Raw genomic sequence first — 20,329 nt, 5'->3', positions numbered from 1 at the left:
GAACTGGACTCTGAAGCAGGTTTTCAGGAGCCAGAAAACAGGTAAGGATTGATGTCAAGACAAGGTAGGTGTGAGAAGGGGATTGAAGGGAGAGGAGACTGCAGGCAGACAGTATTAAAGAAGCATAGTCCTGGAAACTGAGGCAATCTGGACTTCAATGAGGCTGGACTTTATAGCCATGTTGCTACAGATGCCTGTAGCTTTCTTCTTATGCTCACCTTGGATTCAGTCTTCAAGTTACAGTTAATGTTCTCTCTTGCCACAGCTGGATGCTGTTCCTAACAAGATGCGTTAAGAACATGATTAGTTCAATAACCAGAGAATTCCAGTACCCCACAATAGCATGCTTGGCTGACAGTTATGAGAAGTTTAAGTGGTGTTTTTGAGAGGTTGATTGGTATAGCCCCTTGTCTTTTCTTTTCTTTTCTTTTCCATTTTTTATTTTTATTTATTTTTTTTTTTTAGACAGAGTCTCTGTCTGTCACCCCAGGCTGGAGTGCAGTGGTGTGATCTCGGCTCAGCGCAACCTCCCCATCCTGGGTTCAAGCAATTCTCCTGCCTCAGCCTCCCAAGTAGCTGGGATTACAGAAGCATGCCACCATGCCTGGCTAATTTATTTTGTATTTTTAGTGGAGATGAGGTTTCATCATGTTGGCCAGGCTGGTCTCGAATTCCTGACCTCGGATGATCCACCTGCCTCGGCCTCCCATAGTGCTGGGATTATAGGCATGAGCCACCACACCACTTTCATTTTTACCAAAATTTGTGAACAATAACAGAAAACTGTTATTGCCCATTTGAAAACTTTTACGAACAGCCATTTTAATTCAAGATGGCAAACCAAAGCACACATTTTACCATTTAAATTATAACTTTATGACTTTTCATGCTAGATACTCTCTTACTTATTCATAAATAGTTGATGCTAAAGTGACTAATAAAGTTATTCATAACTGATTTATAAGAAATACTAGTGTGGGTAGTTTAAAGACCAGGAAAACAAATAAATATAAGTATTGACATCAATCAACTTAAGAAGAGAAAGAGAGATTTCATTTAGTCAAATATTCTAATTGTGTTTGAAATCTTAAAATATATTTTCAAGAATATCTCATGCATTCAACCTCGTTGTTAGGAAAAAAAACAGAAACATAGCTGGATTAGAAATCCAAGAACTATCTTTGAGTCATAGTAAGCGGAACAAAAGACAGAACCATGTGCCCCTAGGGATCTATAGACTTTTATACATTTTTCATTGTTCTTTTGATTTGTTTTTCTGTTTTCTTTTCTTTTTTCTTTCTTGTTTATTTATTTATTTTTGAAACTGAGTCTTGCTCAGTTGTACTTCGGCCTGGGTGACAGAGCAAGACTGTCAGTGGCACAATCACGGCTCACTGCAGCCTCAACCTCCCAGGCTCAAGCCATCCTTCCACTTCAGCCTCCCAATTAGCTGGGACTACAGGTGCATGCTACCATGCCCTGCTAATTTTTGTATCTTTTGTAGAGATGGGGTTTTATCAAGTTTCCCAGGCTGGTCTCAAACTTCTGAGCTCAAGCAACCCGCCTTACTCGGCCTGCCAAAGTGCTGGGATTCTGTTCCTGTGTTAGTTTGCTGAGAATTATGGTTTCCAGCTTCATCCATGTCCTTGCAAAGGACATGAACTCATCCTTTTTTATGGCCACATAGTATTCCATGGTGTATGTGCAATATTTTCTTTATCATTGAGGGGCATTTGGGTTGGTTCCAAGTCTTTGCTATTGTGAACAGCGCTGCTATAAACATGTGTGCATGTGTCTTTACAGTAGAATGATTTATAATCCTTTGAGTGTATACTTGGTAATGGGATTGCTGGGTCAAATGGTATTTCTGGTTCTAGATCCTTGAGAAATCGCCACACTGTCTTTCACAATGGTTGAACAAATTTACACTCCCATCAACAGTGTAAAAGCATTCCTGTTTCTCCACATCCTCTCCAGCATCTGTTGTTTCCTAACTTTTTAATGATTGCCATTCTAACTGGTATGAGATGGTATCTCATTGTGGTTTTGATTTGCATTCCTCTAATGACCAATGATGATGAGCTTTTTTCCATATTTTTTGGCCACATAAATGTCTTCTTTTGAGAGGTGTCTGTTCATATCCTTCTCCCACTTTTTGATGGAGTTTTTTTTTTCTTGTAAATTTAAATTCTTTGTAGATTCCGGATATTAGCCCTTTGTCAGATGGGTAGATTGCAAAAATGTTCTCCCATTCTGTAGGTTGCCTGTTCACTCTGATGATAGTTTCTTTGGCTATGCAGAAGCTCTTCAGTTTAATTCGATCCGATTTGTCAATTTTGGCTTTTGTTGCCATTGCTTTTCGTGTTTTAGTCATGAAGTCTTTGCCCATGACTATTTAAATAAACTTATCAAGCTAAAAAAATCTCTTTCTAAAAATTATTTCGAATACTATCTCTTCAAAAAAAGCATTTATACAGAAATCATACTCCTTTTCAGTTTTACTTCCTTTTCAGTTGTATGCACTAGCATTCTAGAAAATATAAAAGACAGAGATAGAAGAGGAAAATCATCTTTTTATCATTTTACATATATAGCCACCTATACAAGTAGAGTTACACCATTTTTTCAAGAGATATGAGAAAGTAAAGAAACTTGGCTGAACTGTTAAAACTTATGTAATTAGCATGGGAATTTTTGCTAGAGAAAGAGTTTGAAATATTGTTCCTATATAATCTGATAATATTTTGGACAAGAGTTTAATTTATGAAATTATGGTGTAGAATCTCAAAACACAGTAATCCACAAATATATAATGTCAATTTGTTTTCTTTTAGAAGCTCTCATGAACAATTATATTCTGAGAATTTTTATTATAAGACATAAGCTTGAAAAAAACTGTGTGGGTGGCTCACTGTTGAGTGAAAATTCTACTGTACTTTACAGCTCTACAATCTTAGGAATGTTGGTAATTTTTAAGAGCAGATGTTCTTCTTGGCATCTACTGTAATATTTAGCATAAACAAAAGTACTGGACACATTAAGATGACCAAGTAATAGGCTTTCCTGTCTTTGTAGTCTATTTAAAACTTAGAGGAAGGGGGTGGGGAAACTAACTAAAACTATTATTACATTCAAGGCTTATAAAAACAACAGAGCAAATTAAATTTGTTGTCCTTTAGGCTTAGATTTCCATTACAGTCTTTATCTCACAGTATTACCAGAAATGACAACCCTCACAATTGTTTTTCTCTGAAGTGTTTCTTGCGGTCATTCCCAGTGTGCTCACTGAACATTCAAAAAGAAACTTGGGTGATCATTTTTCGCTTGTCTGTTATTTTTTTTTAATGGAGGAAAAGGGAATACATTATTTCTGACCATATCAAAAATGAGATCCAGTGTTCGTGCAACAAGCTCAAACAGTATTGTCATATAGCTCCATGTCAATAAATTAAGTTCTCTCTATTCTTAGTATTTTAAAACAAATGTTTTTGGCAAACATGGAAATGAAAGGTGCTCAATTTTTAAAAAACAAAGATATATCTTTGTTTTAGGGACAGAAGACAAGAATATGATACAAGGACTCTCATATATTTATAGTATTCCTTCAGTAACTAGCTTCTGAAGTCCTACTGTATGTCAAGCATTGTTCTAGGTGCTGGAGAAAGCTTGATGAGAAGCACAGAATCGAAGTGTTCCAAGAGATTTCCTGGACACTCAACTATTGTTGACCTTTGTCAAGTGTCTTATTCATTGGTCTTTACAAAAAGTCATCAAAAAAATACCTTATTGGTTGAGTAAGATTACTATATATGAAAGAAAATCCTTTGGTCTTCAAGTAGAAAAAAAAATCCTTTCAAAGGTTAACATATCTGATGCAAGCTGAATAATGAAATGTGGCATGCTGGCTTGATCAAAACACTAATTGCCAACTTTGATGCTCCTCCTCTGTTGAATACCCTTTAGGAATGCCTGAGGAAGCATCAAAGAAAAGAAATGTGAGGAAATCCACTTCTTTCATCTCTCAATAAGTTAAAAAAGAAAGCATAGTTAGATATTCCATAAATGTCCTTATACAGATCAATTCACATAAGCCCAAAAATTAAGACATCAAGAAAATCTTTCTCATGTTGTGTTGGGGGTACAGGAATATCCTCACCTTTTTTTCAGCAAGCTTTAGTCTGGTAAGATAAATGTGCATTTAATGGATAGAGATTTCCTAACAGAGTCTAAATTTCTCATTTCAGATATCCAGAATTTTCTAAAGCAGGGGCCAAATATTTGAACCTCGATATGAAAATATACTGCTGGTGGGAATGTAAAGGGGTACACCCACTTTAGGAAACAGTTCCTCAGTATTTTAAAAGCTCGAATATATTTTAAAAGCTCACCTACCACATGACCTAGTCCTTCCTCTCTGAGATGTTTACCCAAGAGAAATGAAAGTACACAGGCTTATGCATGATGTTCAGAGCAACTTTATGTACAATAACCAGAAACTGGAAACAAATCAAACCTCCATCAATAGGTAATGGATAAACAAATTTCAGTATATTCATATAATGGACTAAATCTCAAGAATCAAAAGAATCTAAAGAATAGACTGTTGATACACGTGGAATATGGATGCATCTCAAAATAACTGCAGAGTGAAAGATGCCAAGCAATGAGAGTACATGTTATATGATTCAATTTCTATAAAATTCTAAAAGCAAAACACTTATCTAGAATGAAAAAAAGCACATCAGTGGTTGCTTGAAGTTGAAGGTAAAGGCAAGGAGATTGGGGAGGAAGGATTATAAAAGGATATAAGGAAACATTTGAGAGTGATGGAAATGTTCATTATCTTGACCGTGATGACGGTTTCCCGGGTTCATATTATATCAAAACATTACACTGTAACACTATAAATATGCACAAAACAACTATGGGCTGAGAGGTAAAAGAGAAATGGTACAGACACATTATTTTCCTCAAATGATACATGGATCAGACTACATTTGACCACTTTCCCATGCAGACTATGGCTTATGGTACAAGCCCACTGCTTAAGCATCTCCACTAAACTACACAAATATCTGTGTTCAGATTTAATTTTTAAAAGTTATTAAATTCATAAGCAAAAATTAATTGCACAGGCTCCTAGTAACTAATTTTTGGAATATAGTTTCATATTAGGAAATAAAGCCAATGAACAAAATTTATACTGTAATAAAATTGTTCTATTTAAATGTCACCTTGGCTACATTAAAAGGCTGAATTTTCCAGGGGTTTTAAATAGTGGCAATGGTGACTCATAAGTTAGGAGTTAAAACCAACATGATAACTATACAGAGTGACCCAAGGGAGTCATCATCATCAAGATGATCATAATAATTAAGTCAGGCAGACTTAAGTAAACTTCAGAAAATGAGTATATTTGTTTTATTAAAAGTCTGATGTCCCAGTACAACAGATTTTAGGTTTTTCTGTACAAGGTCAGGGTTTCCATATCCTGTGAATAGAAACACTGAAAATTGATCATGTAGCTTTATGTAAAACACGACAGAGACCATTGTAATTCTGTTTGTTTTCTTGAAGAAACACCTAGCTTGTGGCTGGGTAAGGATGGAGGTCAGCCTCTACTCCTGGACCCCTAATGCCTGGCACAGTGCCTGACAGTGCATAGATGGGGCTCAATAAATGAAAACAGTGGTCTCCTTCAGAGCTGTCATTTAAAGTGCACCATACTGGGCTTTTAAACCAATCTACCTTAAGGCAGCTTCAAGAAATGCTAAATTATGCATAATAAAAGCAACCAGTAAATTCATAATATTTGAAAACCAGTAGTTTTGAAGAAAGTATTAAGAATAAATAATATAGTAATAAGAGCACTATAGTGATAATAATGCTTATAGTAATAAAAGTAATATAAACACTATATCAGGCACTATGCTAAGCAGTTTAATTGTTATTTCTTTTACTTCTCACAATAATCATGTGAGATAGATGTTATTGTTATCATCACTATAGACCATACTAACCTATTACCTATGTATTTGTGCAGAGAGAGAACCACATCTTTCTTGTGCTCCACTATGTACCCAGCACCACGCATGGTTTCTAACATAACAGATATCTGTGAGTACATTATACTGTTGGCTACTGAACCTAAGTACCTGACTCAGTATTCCATGCCTTGTAAATAGCAAAGTCAGGACTCAAACTCGGGGCATTCAGACTTCAAATTCCATTTGTTTGTAGTTCATTATTTATGCCAGTAAAAAACTAGACACAATGATCTTATATTTGTGAAAACCCGAAGACGTCACCAAAAAACTGTTGGAACTAATAAACAAATTCAGTAAAGTTGCAGTATACTAAATCGACATACAAAAATCAGTAGCATTTCTATATGCCATCAGTAGACAGTGTGAAAAATAAATCAAGAAAGTAATCCCATTTACAATAGCTACAAATTTAAAAAATGCCTAGGACTTAACTTAGCCAGAGATGAAAGATATCTACAATGAAAAGTATAAAAACATTGATAAAAGAAATTGAAGAGGACACAAAAAATGGAAAGATGTTCCATGTTCATGGATTGGAAGAATCAATATTGTTAAAATGTCCATAATATCCAAAGCAATCTACAGATTTAATGCAATCCCTATCAAAACACCATGACATTCTCCACATAAATAGAAAAAGCAATCCTAAAATTTATATGAAACCATGAAAGACTCAGATAGCCAATTCTATGCTGAGCAAAAAGAATAAAATTGGAGGAATCACGTTACCTGACTTCAAATTATACCAAAGCACTATAGTAACCAAAACAACATGGTACTGGCATAAAAACAGCCCCATAGACCAATGTAACAGAATAGAGAACACAAAAACAAATCCATACATCTACAGTGAGCTCATTTTTGACAAAGATGCCAAGAACATGCATTTGGGGAAATAGTCTCTTCAATCAATGGTGCTGAGAAAACTGTATAACTATATGCAATAGAATAAAACTAGACCTCTATCTCTCACCATATATAAAAATCAAATTAAAATGGATTAAAGACTTAAATCTAAGACTTCAAACTATAAAACTACTATAAGAAAACATTGGGGAAACTCTTTGGGACACTGGAGTGAGCAATGATTTCTTGAGTAATACCCCACAAGCACAAGCCACCAAAGCAAAAATAGACAAACTGGATCACATCAAGTTAAAAAACATCTTCACAGCAGGGCGGGGCACAGTGGCTCACGCCTGTAATCCCAGCACTTTTGGGAGGCCGAGGCGGGCGGATCACGAGGTCAGGAGATCGAGACCATCCTGGCTAACACGGTGAAACCCCGTCTCTACTAAAAATACAAAAAAAAAAAAAAAAAAATAGCTGGGCGTGGTGGCGGGTGCCTGTAGTCCCAGCTGCTCGGGAGGCTGAGGCAGGAGAATGGCGTGAACCCGGGGGGTGGAGCTTGCAGTGAGCCGAGATCGCGCCACTGCACTCCAGCCTGGGCAGCAGAGTGAGACTCCGTCTCAAAAAAAAAAAAAAAGAAAAAGAAAGAAAAAAAAATCTTCACAGCAAAGGATACAATCAACAAAGTAAAGACTGGGAGAAAATATTTGCAATCTACCCATATGACAAGGGATTAATAACCAGAATATATAAGGAGCTCAAACTCTATGGAAAAAAATCTAATAATCCGACTTAAAAAATGGGCAAAAAATCTGAATAGACATATCTCAAAAGAAGACATACAAATGACAAACAGGCATAGGAAAAGATGCTCAACATCATCGATCATCAGAGAAATGGAAATCAAAACTAAAATGAGATATCATCTCACCTCAGTTAAAATGGCTTATATCCAAAAGACTGGCAATAACAAATGCTGATGAGAATGTGGAGAAAAGGGAACCCTTGGACACTATTAATGGGAATGTACATTAGTACAACCACTATGGAGAACAGTTGGAAGGTTCCTCAAAAAATTAAAAATAAAGCTACTATATGATCCAGCAATCCCACTGCTAGATATATACCCCCAAAGAAAAGAAATCAGTATAATGAAGAGATAACTGCACTCCCAGGTTCACTGCAGCACTGTTCACAATTGCCAAGATTTGGAAGCAACCTAAGTGTCCATCAACAGAAGAATGGAGAAAGAAAATATGGTACCTATACACAATGGAGTGCTATTCAGCCATAAAAAGAATGAGAGCCAGTCATTTGTCACAACATAGATGGAACTGGAGACCATTATGTTAAGTTAAATAAACCAGGCACAGAAAGACAAACCTCACATGTTCTCACTTATTTGTGGGAGCTAAAAATTAAAACAATTGAACTCATGGAGATAAAGAGTGGAAGGATCGTTCCCAGAGGCTAGGAAGGGTATTAGTGGGTGGGGAGGAAGTGGGGTGGTTATTGGGTACAAAAAATAGTTAGAATGAATAAGAACTAGTATTTGGTAGCACAACAGGGTGACTACAGTCAATAATAATTTATTTAACTATACATTTTAAAATAACTAAAAGAGTATAATTGGATTGTTTCTAACACAAAGGCTAAATGCTTGAGGTAATGGATACCCCATTTACCCTGATGTGACTATGATGCATTGCATGCCTGTATCAAAATATCTCATGTACCCTATAAATATATACACCTACTACATACCCACCAAAATTAAAAATTTTTTTAAATTAGAAAAAACTAAATGTTCAATATGAAAATGGTTAAATGCATTTTGCTACAGTAACTCTATGGAGTTAATACAGCCATTAAAATGTTAATTTAAAAAACTAAATAGCTACATGGAAAATTGCTCATAGGATGATGGAAAAAAGAAAACAAAATTATATTTCTGCTTTGATTATAATTACGTAGAAATAATGTACATATTAACAAGAACTGGATATTAACAAGAACTGGAAGGGAGTAAAATATTAAGCAATGTATTGTATGGTGTTTGTGGGTAATATATTTAATTTCCATTGTCATTTAATGTAGCCTTCTTAAAATTACTTTTAAAAAAGCAAACAGTAGTATATGTTGATATTATGTGAAAACCACATTTTTAACCAGTGTGTTTGCATTTAAACACCACCTCAACCATCCCTATTTCAAAAGAAAAATGGTACATTGTTGTTGAACAAGTAAGCGTTAAGTTAAAACCCTATTAGATGATTAATTTGTAGCGTGGGCAAGGAACAGAGGGATTATAATATATCTAACAGAAAAAAGAGATGGTAATAAGCCTTCTATGCCTTCTCAAGAGGTTATCCTCATAAATGCCTTTTATTTCTTTGCATCATATCTACAAAGTGTACAAAGTATTGTTATGCTGACAACCCTTTGTAGGACATGGGAATTCTAGTAACCAAATTCCTTTTATGCCCTTATCTTCTTTAGCAGGTTCAACGCTAAAATTATTCACTCCTCATTTATAATCTTCAGGTGGAGGCTGATTGCCTAATACCCCCGGCATTCAAGGTGCTGTATTAACATGTATTCCTGCATCTTTCTTCCTCCCCCGTTTAATGACCTACCCTCCCACTCCAGTCACCACAGGCTTAGATTACTACAGTCTCCAGCAGAACACATCGCTACCAACAGAGATGTGGTGAGCATGGGATAATAGCTCTCAATTTAGAGCATTTGAACCACATTAGCACCAGTAACCAGATTTAAATTAGAGTAAGTTACTTAACATTTCTTAACTTCAGTATTCTTGGTTGTAAAATGAGATCTGCAATGGAATTCAATTTATTGGATTAAGTAAAGATTAATTGAGAAAATGTAAATAAAGTGCCTAGCCCATAATAAGCGCTCATTAATGTTAAAAATTACTATAATCGTAGTAGTAATCGTAATATATTTCCTTATCAAGGCCCTCCAGCAACTCCTGGATGCTGCTTGCAGACTTCCTCTTGACTTTTAAAGCTCTTCACCATATTTTCATTCGCCTGATCTCTGTTTATATCTTCTTATGTTTTTCATTGATCTCTCACCTCTAAGTATGGTTAATTCTTAAAATTCTTCACCAGGCTTTAATAGGTATAGAAAAACAATTTGTTTAAAGAATGGATTAATATCACATCTTTTGCTCAGTCTTTAAATATTAATTTAATACTTAAGCAATTTTCCATTAAAATACAGAGAGACTCTCTGAGTGTTTGATATCAGAAGCCATTTAGTTGAGGTAGTGAATACAAAAAAAATCTGAGGAGAATGGGCTACTTCCATAGTTAAAGGCTTAAAGGACTGAAAAATGGTGGTCCCTGTTTATACACATTTAATTCATTAGTTTGGCTTGTGGAAAAACCAGGTGGATCCTGATAGATGACAGTGGACTAACACAAACATAACCAGCACTAGCCCCAGTTACAGCTTCTGTACCAGCTCTGGTGTTTTTACTAAAGCATGTGAATGAAGTCCCAGGGATGTCACACGTGCCTATTGATTTAGTAAATGTGTTCTAGTCAATATCCATTAGGAAAGGAGATCAGAAGCACTTTGCATTCACTTGATGTGGACAAGTAAATAAAGTAAATATTAACGTTATTGAGGCAGAACTACGTCCTCTATCACAATATGAAGGGGCATGAACAATCTGTACACTCTGCAGAAAATCACATGAATATACTCTATTGATGACATCATGTAAATTGGACCCAATGAGTAAAAAGTGGCAAGTACTCTAGATGTCTTAATAAGAAACATACTCCCCAGAGTGAGGGAAATAAACATTATAAGGATATTAGAGCCTGCTATACCCATGAAGTTCTTTGGAGTTCACTGGTCTCAGGCACGTTGGGACATTTCCTTCAAAACAAAGGACAAGTTACTATATTGCACATAAACTATCATAAACTAAACTGGCTGAGAGGCCTCTTCATTTTTTAGAAGCAGAGAATTCCATACTTGGCAATACTGATCAATCTACTTATGTGATGCAGAGACTCAAATATTTATTGCAATGAAATGACAGAGGCTATGTAGCCAGATTACTCTCTTTAAAGAGCAGTAAAGTGCAGGAGTTAAGATCACAGACTTTGGAATCACCTTATCCACATTCAGAACATAGCTCCACCACTTAACTATCTTGTGTGACTTGAGCAAGTTACTTTCCCTCTCTGGTCCTCAGCTTTCTCATCTGTAATGTGAAGATAATAATGATGCTTGTGACAAAGTCGTAAAGACTATTGTGGACTTCTACATCTGGCACAGATAATGTTAGCTATTGTTTTTATTATATTGGAAATGTCTCCCTTCCAAGTAGGCTGGGTATTTTGAAGAGAAGGGACAGAGAAGGGAAGGCCTAATGTAAACATTAATACTCACGAGCTTATTTTAGTGAATGGGATTTAAAAAAAGGTTAAGAATTACTTTAACAAAAGAAAAGGTGGAAGATTAGTTCTTAAGTATAATACATGAAGAAGGTCAGAGTCTGATAGAAAGAAAGAGATACCCAGAAACAAAGAAGGAGACCCAAACAAAGAAGGGGTGAAGGTGACCAGGAGAGATGTGATAAGTAATAACAAAGGACAGGCAGAAAGGACAAATTAGAAAGACCTTGAAGTTAAAAGAAGAAAAGAGAGTGTGAGAAGGCCAGCAACAGATTTCAGGTGGCAGAGGGCATGTGCCAGTGAAGAATAAACAGCAGGGCCTTTGTAGAGGGGACAAACTGTTGACAGGAAAAAGAGAAGATTCAGAGTCCAGGGTTGGGAGAATTATAATTTAGAAGCACATTCTGTTATTGCAGCTGCAAGCATCAGCACTCTGGTAAGGTCATGAGAATATGAGAAGCTGATTAACGAAGAGAAGAGGTCATCAGAGTCACTGAGGAAAATAAGTGCAAAAATGGTTGACAAAAGCACATCCACATGATCAAGAAGTTGGTGGGAACTAAACAAAACTGGCACTATTAAAGCCCCAAGCATATTTAGTCAGTAAATGTAATCCTCCTAAATGTCATTTGTTTTAATGATTCCCATTGGTGTGGATTTTAACAGACAACTTGTCCAAGGTTGATTGTCTGACTTTAAATGTGCAGAGAAAATGCAGAGTTGATTTACACAAACCAGAAAACTGTATCAAGGCCTGAGCTCATTGTGATCAAATGACAATTTTGTTCCTCTAACACTGCCTAAAACGGTTACAGAGTAAGACTCCGTGAGTTGGTGTCAGCTCTGTGTGTGCAACCACCAACCTTGCTTAACTCCTCCAAGCCTCAGTTCCCTCATCTGTGAAATTAGAATAATAAGAGCAACTATTTCAATGACTGTTATAAAAATTAGATGAGTAAACATATGTAAAGTGCTCAAACCAGCACCAATCTCAAAGTAAACACCATGTAAGTGTCCAATAGCATAATCTTTATAGGGGATGTTAGCTCTCTTTCAAACTGACTGATTAGATTCATTCTATTAACTCTTAGTTATGGGATAATGTATTTTAAGATGAAAGGTTTCATTAAGTTCCTTTTTCTTAATAATTATTTTATTTGTTTATAAAAATAGATAAAAATGACACGAAGGGAGGCAAGGTATTGAGCCATAACAACAGTTCTCAGAAGTGTCCAGATATGATCATCACCCTTAAGCCATCAAAACAACATTCACACACACCATCCCATTTGTCATATTCCCCAAGTGATTTATAAGGACCTGAATCTCTTCACATAAAAGACTTAGATTTATGTTGGTCCTACAAGGGCAAACACACATTAACTGCATCTCAGAACATTTTTTAATTTCAATGAAATGGGTTCCTGAATGAGAGAGCTTTGAAAAGCTGTGCTTTGGTACTTTTTGTTGTTGTTGTTGTTTGTTTGGGACAGAGTCTCGCCCTGTCACCCAGGCTGGAGTGCAGTGACGTAATCTCGGCTCACTGCAACCTCTGCCTCCTGGGTTCAAGCAATTCTCCTGCCTCAGCCTCCTGAGTAGCTGGGATTACAGGCACGCACCACCACACTCAGCTAATTTTTTGTTATCTTTAGCAGAGACCAGGTTTCACCATGTTAGCCAGGCTGATCTCAAACTCCTGACCTCGTGATCTGCCCGCCTCAGCCTACCAAAGTGCTGGGATTACAGGCGTGAGCCAACGCGCCCAGCCGTGCTTTGGTACTTTTTAGCAAAGTTCGAAACAATAAATGAAGGTGTCGTATCAGAGCTTCCTTCCTCTGGTGCAGCAGAGACTCCTGGAGGCATTTTTTCAAAATAACAGGGACTACATAAGCAGAATCTTCTCTCCGAAGTGGTAGAGATTAGTCCCTGAAATGATGGCTCACTGGGGAAAAGCCTTCAGCCAAACTTTCTCCCCCACAAACACACACCCCAGCGACACACCCTTGTAATATTTCCAGCTGAACAGAGGTTACCACAAGATATATAATCTTTCAGTAAAAAAATTTCTTATCAACAAATACCTCCCCCAAAGTCTAATGGCTATGAAGCAGAGGTGCTACTTTACCTCCTAAGAAGTTGGAAACTCCTTTTCCAAACATGGAAAATATTCAAGCAAAAATTTCCATGGTTATTCATAACATCAGAAAGTAAAACCATGAAATATTAGGGGTTCTTGTCTAAGGCAGTCTCGATTTCTTTTTTTCTAACATGACAATTATTATTTTAGAGTATTTCTCATTGTTAGTTGCATGATCATTAAGTAATTACTCAGAATCTAGCCTTAAAGGAAAAATTCATCTAAATAGGTATTCCCTAAAGATTTGAAATCAGCATAGGTAAAAGCCAATAACAGAACTCTATTTAGATGAAACAAATATCAGAGTATCGGCAGGTTACAAACAGAATATTTGAATCACAATTTTATAATTACTGGGGAGATGTTGCTGTTCCCTCACAGTAGGACTATTTGCCACAAAAGTGCAGGATATGACAATAGACATGCCTATTAGGTCAGGTCAGTGGTCATTTCATTACGTCCCCTTTAACTAAATTCCACATGCCTCATGAGTCTGAGCCATCCGAGGATAAATCTGCAGTGCCCGTCTGCTCACCAACCCTTCCACAATTCCTCCTAGTTGTCTCTCATTTGGTAGTTCCACTAGTCCTATTACCACCATTTCCTGATTCCCTGGCTCCCATTTTGCTTCCATCTGTTGGGTCTGATTCTCCATTAAAGTCCTTGGATTGATGCCCAAGTAACCAACTTTTGACAACATTCCAGGACACCACTTCATTCTTCCGTGCTCTAGTTTCCCACACAGTGCATTCACCCATATAGCACCTGTCCGGGTTTAGCCTGACACAAACCGGACCTTCTGACCAGGAGAGTGGGAGGGAAGTTTCAAACAAACATTGCAATTTCAACAGGCTGGATACAAAATAGTGCCTACGAGATAGACTCATCTCCAACTAGATTTAAAGCAGATTGTCTGTGACCACGAGGGCTCAAAGAGATGGTGAATTTCAAGCGGCAGTCTACAAGTGATAGGTAGTATCAGTCCTTGTACACAAGGTCCTAAGCAATTTTGTGGGGGTCGCTGGCAAGATTTTTGTCCTTTGAAGAGGGAACTGCCTGGAAAAACACTATGCCTCAGTCCCAGGTTGGAGGAAAATAAGAGACAAGGTGATTACAATAGCTGTAACTGGGGTAGTGGGATTGAGGCTTTAATACTAGTTGTAAGAACTGGGGCACACAGGTCCACAGTTGTGGTGATGATGGTGTCCCATATCAGGGCACCTGGCTCACATAACCAGCTTAGGACAGCCAAAAGCTCTACCCTTAATACCACTCCCAGACCCCTCTTGAGGGTCCTGGGAATATAAGCTTTTTGATGATTAAGTAGACTTTGGTGCTAGAACATGTCAGTGACCTCAATCCGTTACTACATTCAGGAAAACACAATCCAGTTGCAGTGGAGGTTACAGTAGAGACAGGATGAGCTGTTCCCAAGTCTGGCTATGCAAAGATCTTTCCCTTCAGCCCCATCCTGTTTCCTCCCACTCCTGATTCTGGTGCTAAAATCTCAAGTAGAGAAAGATTTACTCAGAGCTGCCATCAAACTCCCACCCAAGCGTAGGTTGCCAGTAGGCAGATAGGCTTAGCACTTATGCAGTTCCCATGAAAAGAGAAGCTTCTGTCTGTTTTATTGTTTAGTTTAGTCAGACAGATAGAAATCTCAGATGACGCTGATATGAGTAATGAAGTAATGTATAAACTGTTTGCCAGCAAACTGTTCCTCCTGTAATCTGCCATGTTACATCTATAGGAATGCTCTAAGCAAGTTTTATTATCAGCACACAAATAATAAGTACAAACGGGAAAATTAATCATCTTATATTATCTTTTTAAATTGGTTTTAAGTAAGGGTTTTTAATTCCCCATGAGGGTGACTGGCATTTCCTGGTTTGCCTGGGGCCTTCCTGGTTTGATTAGCTATGTCCCAGGAAAACCCTCAGTCCCCTGCAAGCCAAGATGGCTGATCGTCCCATCTGGAATTGTAAAACTTGGATTGGAGTTCACGACATCATAGATTAACCATGTGGTTTGGGGCATATCAGTTGACATATCCTATCTTCAGATTTAATCTAGGATAATATTAGGACCTACACAAAGCATTCTCTTGATCTTTTTATTGTACCAGAACTTCTCAACCAAGGAAGAGGAGTCAACACCAAACCAAACAAACCCTGAGTAGTGCCAAAATTTGCCCTCTCCCTTCTGTCCTTTATTAAGAACAGGGAGAAGGTTGAAAAACAGGGGCCAACAACAGTTGAGGAGCTTCAAATAGTTCAGTATTAGCTAGGGAATTTATTCATCTTTAGTAAGAATTTAACGTGTTTCAAATAATAGCTATTTATTTATTTACAAATATATTTGCCCATTTGCAGCAAGGCATTTCTCCTACTCCAGCCCCCTCTGGCGTTACTGTCTCACCTAAGGGAAGTAAAAAGGCTAAGAAACACAGTCACCGCCCAGGAACTCAGGCCCACCAAAAACTGAAATTTAATCATCAGATTATAGAATATGTTCCCTCTCTCATACCTTACTACCACTGCAATAGGCCTCCAGTATAATAACAGTAGATTAAAACTGAAACAACTGCAAGATTCAGATTTTCCCTCAGAAGAGGTACTTAGGGAAGCCCAAAGTCAACAAAACAAACAAAAATAAGGATAATAAAGGAATTTAAAGCCTCTGGCACCTACAACTGTAACAGACATTAAACTTGGCACAAGTTCTGGCCAGATTTACACAACCTCAAAGTTAAAGTGTAGTATTTACCTCAGCTCCTACCACTCAATATATTATATCTATCTTCAACAAAATAATACAAAGCATTCTAAGAAAAAACACAGTCTGAATAGACAAAGCAAGCATCAGAACCAGACTCAGATATAGCATAGATTTTGGAATTACCAGATAGGGAATTTAAAATAACTATGATTTAATGTTAAGGGCTCCAATGGCAAAATTAAACAACGTGCAGAACAGGTGGGCACACCGTGCCTGCCGTTAACAATACTGTATTGTACATTAAAATTAGCAGTTAACAATACTGTATTGTACATTAAAAATGTTGATTAACATTTTTAAGTAAAAATGGACAATGTAAGTAAAAAGATGAAAATTCTAGAAAGGAACCAAAAGAAAATGCTAGAATCTTTAAAAATTACAACAGAAATGAAGAATGTTTTTGATGGGCTTATCAGGAGACTAACCACAGCCAAGAAGAGCATCAATAAGCTTGAAGACATGATAATAGAAACTTCCCAAACCGAAAGGCAAAGGTAAAACAGAAAAAAATTAAAAAGAACGAAGAATCCATAACAGAATATCCAAAAACTGTGGAAGATTTCAAAAGGTGTAACAAATGGATTGGAATACCAGAAGAAGAAAGAAGAGAGCAAATGAAATGTGTAAAGTAATGTCTAAGAACTTTCCAAAATTAGTGATAGACACCAAACCACAGATCTAGGAAGCTCAAAAAACACCAACCAATATAAATATTAAAGCAACAAACAAAACTTCAGTATAACTAGATATATCATATTCAAACTTCAGAAAACCAAAGACAAAGAGAAAATCTTGAAAGAACCTAGAAGAGAGGACAAATACCTTACCCATAGAAGAATAAGAATTACATTGGAATTCTAGTCAGAAACCACGCATACCCCTGCACACCTATTACAATGGCTAAAATCCTAAAAGAAATGACAATACAGATTACTGTCAAGGATGCAGAGCAACAGGAACTCTCACTCTTGCTGGTGGTAATAAAAAATAGTGCATCTGTTTTGGAAGACAGTGTGTCAGTTTCCTACAAAGCTAAATGTAATCTTACTATAATATCTGGCAATCACACTCCTAGATATTCAGGATGTATGTAAATATTTATAGCAGCTTAAGTCATTTTAAAAATCTATAGAAAATATTTTTAAAGAGTGATTGCCAGACTATAAGGGGGAGGAACTGGGGAGGAGCATGAGGTAGGAAGGATTAAATAAGTGAGGTAGAGTGGAATTTTTACACCATAAAACTATTTTGTTTCATACTATAATGATGGACACATGACACCATGCATTTGTGGAAACTCATAGAACTTTACAACACAAAGAGTGAACATGAATGTATGTAAATTTTTAAAAATTGTTTAGGAGGTTGGGGGATTACAGGATGAAATACAGAACATGACAAGACAATCTAACTGTATTGCAAATGGATGAAACAACCTCACTGAAGGAAAAGGTGGGGGTGAGTTATTGATCAAAGAAACTTTGAAAATGAGTGGAGTCTGTAAGACTAGTGGGAAAAGAAACTATGCTGAAGTACAGTACTCTAATTAATACATTTGTTTCACAGAGGAGTATTGGTTAACAATTCTAATTCTGCTATATATGCATAATGGCACTGAACAATTAAATAAGTGGATATAAGGTGGTGGGCGACCCAGTTTTCTCACTGTTGGGGTGGGAGTTTGGAAATAAGCAAGAATACTTTTCGAAGTGGAAGAACAGAAACTGGTAAATGTAATAAACAAAAAATGAACTAAAAATAAATTTTAAAAACAAACAAAAAATAATAAAAAGAAGAGGCTAGAATGGTTTATGTGATAGTGGATTACAGTTGAAGATGTCAGTACTCACGGTAGCTTTACAGAGATCAGATGGTTACATAAGCATTTATATATATATATATATATATATGAGTTAGTATATACACATGTATCCTTGTTCTGTCTGCTGAGAAGGCTTAGAAGCAATGATATCCAGTAGAAAAAACACACCTATCATTGTGATTTGGGTTTTTAATACTATTCTAACAAAAGGAACAGTGTTCCTTAGAGAAATGGTTGATTCTAGAACTGGGGCAGGAAATATACAACATGAACCTGGAGTACATTATAGTGTCAAAAAGTAAGAAAGTGTGAAGAACACACACACACACACACACACACACACACAATGATAGGAGTATGTCAAAGGGACACAAGAGTCAACTGAAAGTGCTCCCAGTGGCCAAAGGTCAAAAAATTTGAGCAACAAAACAAGTAGAGTAGTATTGGATTATAACCTGAAGTATAAAGTAAATATCCATGAGTTCAAATTGATATCGATAAACAATTGATTGAATACATAAATAAATGGGAGGGAAGGGACAAACATCCCACATAAAAGTATTCCAAATAGTTTGTGTAAATACTCTGCTGTCAGGGAGGTGCATCATAACTCCCCACTCCTTCAGTGTGGGCTTCACATATTGACTTCCTTTCAAAGAGAAGTCTATATGGAAAAAAGGAAATGGAAATGGAGAAAACGAGAATAACTTTACAATAGAGAAAACTGACAAACACTACCTCAGTCAGGTGACTTAAGTTCACTTCAGCAATGATACATCCCAAAATGGCAGGACAGGCACAGGATTCCCATTCCAAAAGAGAGCAACAGCAAAGAAGAAAGGGGAAACAGGTTCCAAGTAAGTACAAAACCCAATAGGAAAAACAACACTAAATTCTAAGGCTTGAGAATAATCTCCTTTGATTCCCTGTCCTGACTTCTAAGAACACTGGGGTGGAGGGTTAGTTCCCCAAGGCCTTGGCCAGCCCCTCCCCCAGGCTTTGCTGGGCTCAGCTCATGCAGCAGTTATCATGGGTTGGAGTCTCAAGCCTGCAGCCCTCCCAGGCTGGTGTTGCACGCTGGTTGCTCTACAATTCTGGGATCTCAGAGGTGGCACCTACCCCAATGGTTCCACTAGGCATTGCCCTGTAGTGGAACTCTCTGCAGTGGCTCTGCCCCGTGGCAGGTCTCTGCAGCATCCTTTGAAATCTAGAGGGAGGCGGGCATGCCTCCATAGCTCATGCACTCATGCGCCAGCATGTGGATGCTGCCAAGGGTCCTCACTCTTGATTTTAAAATCTGTATTGGTCAGGGTTCTCCACAGAAACAGAACTAATAGGACATAGAGATAGGTAAATATATGAGAGGGAATTTATTAGCATAATTAACTCATGAGATTATGGAGGCTGAGGATAGACCACCTGCAAGCTGGAGACCCACAGAGACTGGTAGAAGAGCTCAGTACAAGTCCAAAGGCCTCCAAACCAAGAAGCTGATGGTGTAACTCTTATGCCTGAGGCTGAAGAGCCTGGGAACCAGGGGGACCACTGGTGCAAGTCTCAGCAGTTGAAGGTCAAAGAAGCTAGTTCTAATGTCCTAGGACAGGAGGAGAAGGGAGAGGTTTTCTGACTTTTTGTTCTATCTGGGCCCCCAGCTAACTGGATGGTGCTTGTCCACATGAGGATGGGTCTTCCCCACTCAGTTCACCAACTCACGCGTCAAATTCCTCTGGAAACTTATAGACATGCCCAGAAGGAATGCTTTACCAGCCCTCTAATTATCCCGTAACTCAGTAAAGTCAACACCTAAAATTAGCCATCACAACCATGAAAACTGTATAAATGTGACTGTATAACATCAAATAATGAGGAACTGCATATTGGATTGCTAAAATATCTATTCATATTTTATAACCAAAACCCAATAAAAATGTGTTGCCTAAATGCTTATAGGCTAATAGAAATCAACCAAAGACTTAAATAGTTTAATATAAATAGCTTAATAGTTAACAGTAATTGTTGCAGTTTTATTTTCAAAGCATTCAACTTTTTTTATGTATTTAATAGCCGGGGAAACTTCTCCCAAAAAGAAAGTATATATTTCCTCCTGAGAAAAAAGAAAAAGAAAAAGAAAGATGAATTATTCTGTGGGGAACTTATTTGCACTGACCTTTCCTCAGATATCATTAGTTCCCTGTAGGTATAAAATTGTGAAAAGAAACTTTTTCACTGTGGCTACTAGGCAATTCAATCCCAAAGTTAG

Source organism: Gorilla gorilla, chromosome 1 (assembly GCF_029281585.2).
Source record: "Gorilla gorilla gorilla isolate KB3781 chromosome 1, NHGRI_mGorGor1-v2.1_pri, whole genome shotgun sequence".
In the NCBI taxonomy this organism is placed as follows: Eukaryota; Metazoa; Chordata; class Mammalia; order Primates; family Hominidae; genus Gorilla; species Gorilla gorilla.
The sequence above is the reverse complement of the archived record's forward strand: the minus strand, read 5'-3'. Positions refer to the sequence as shown.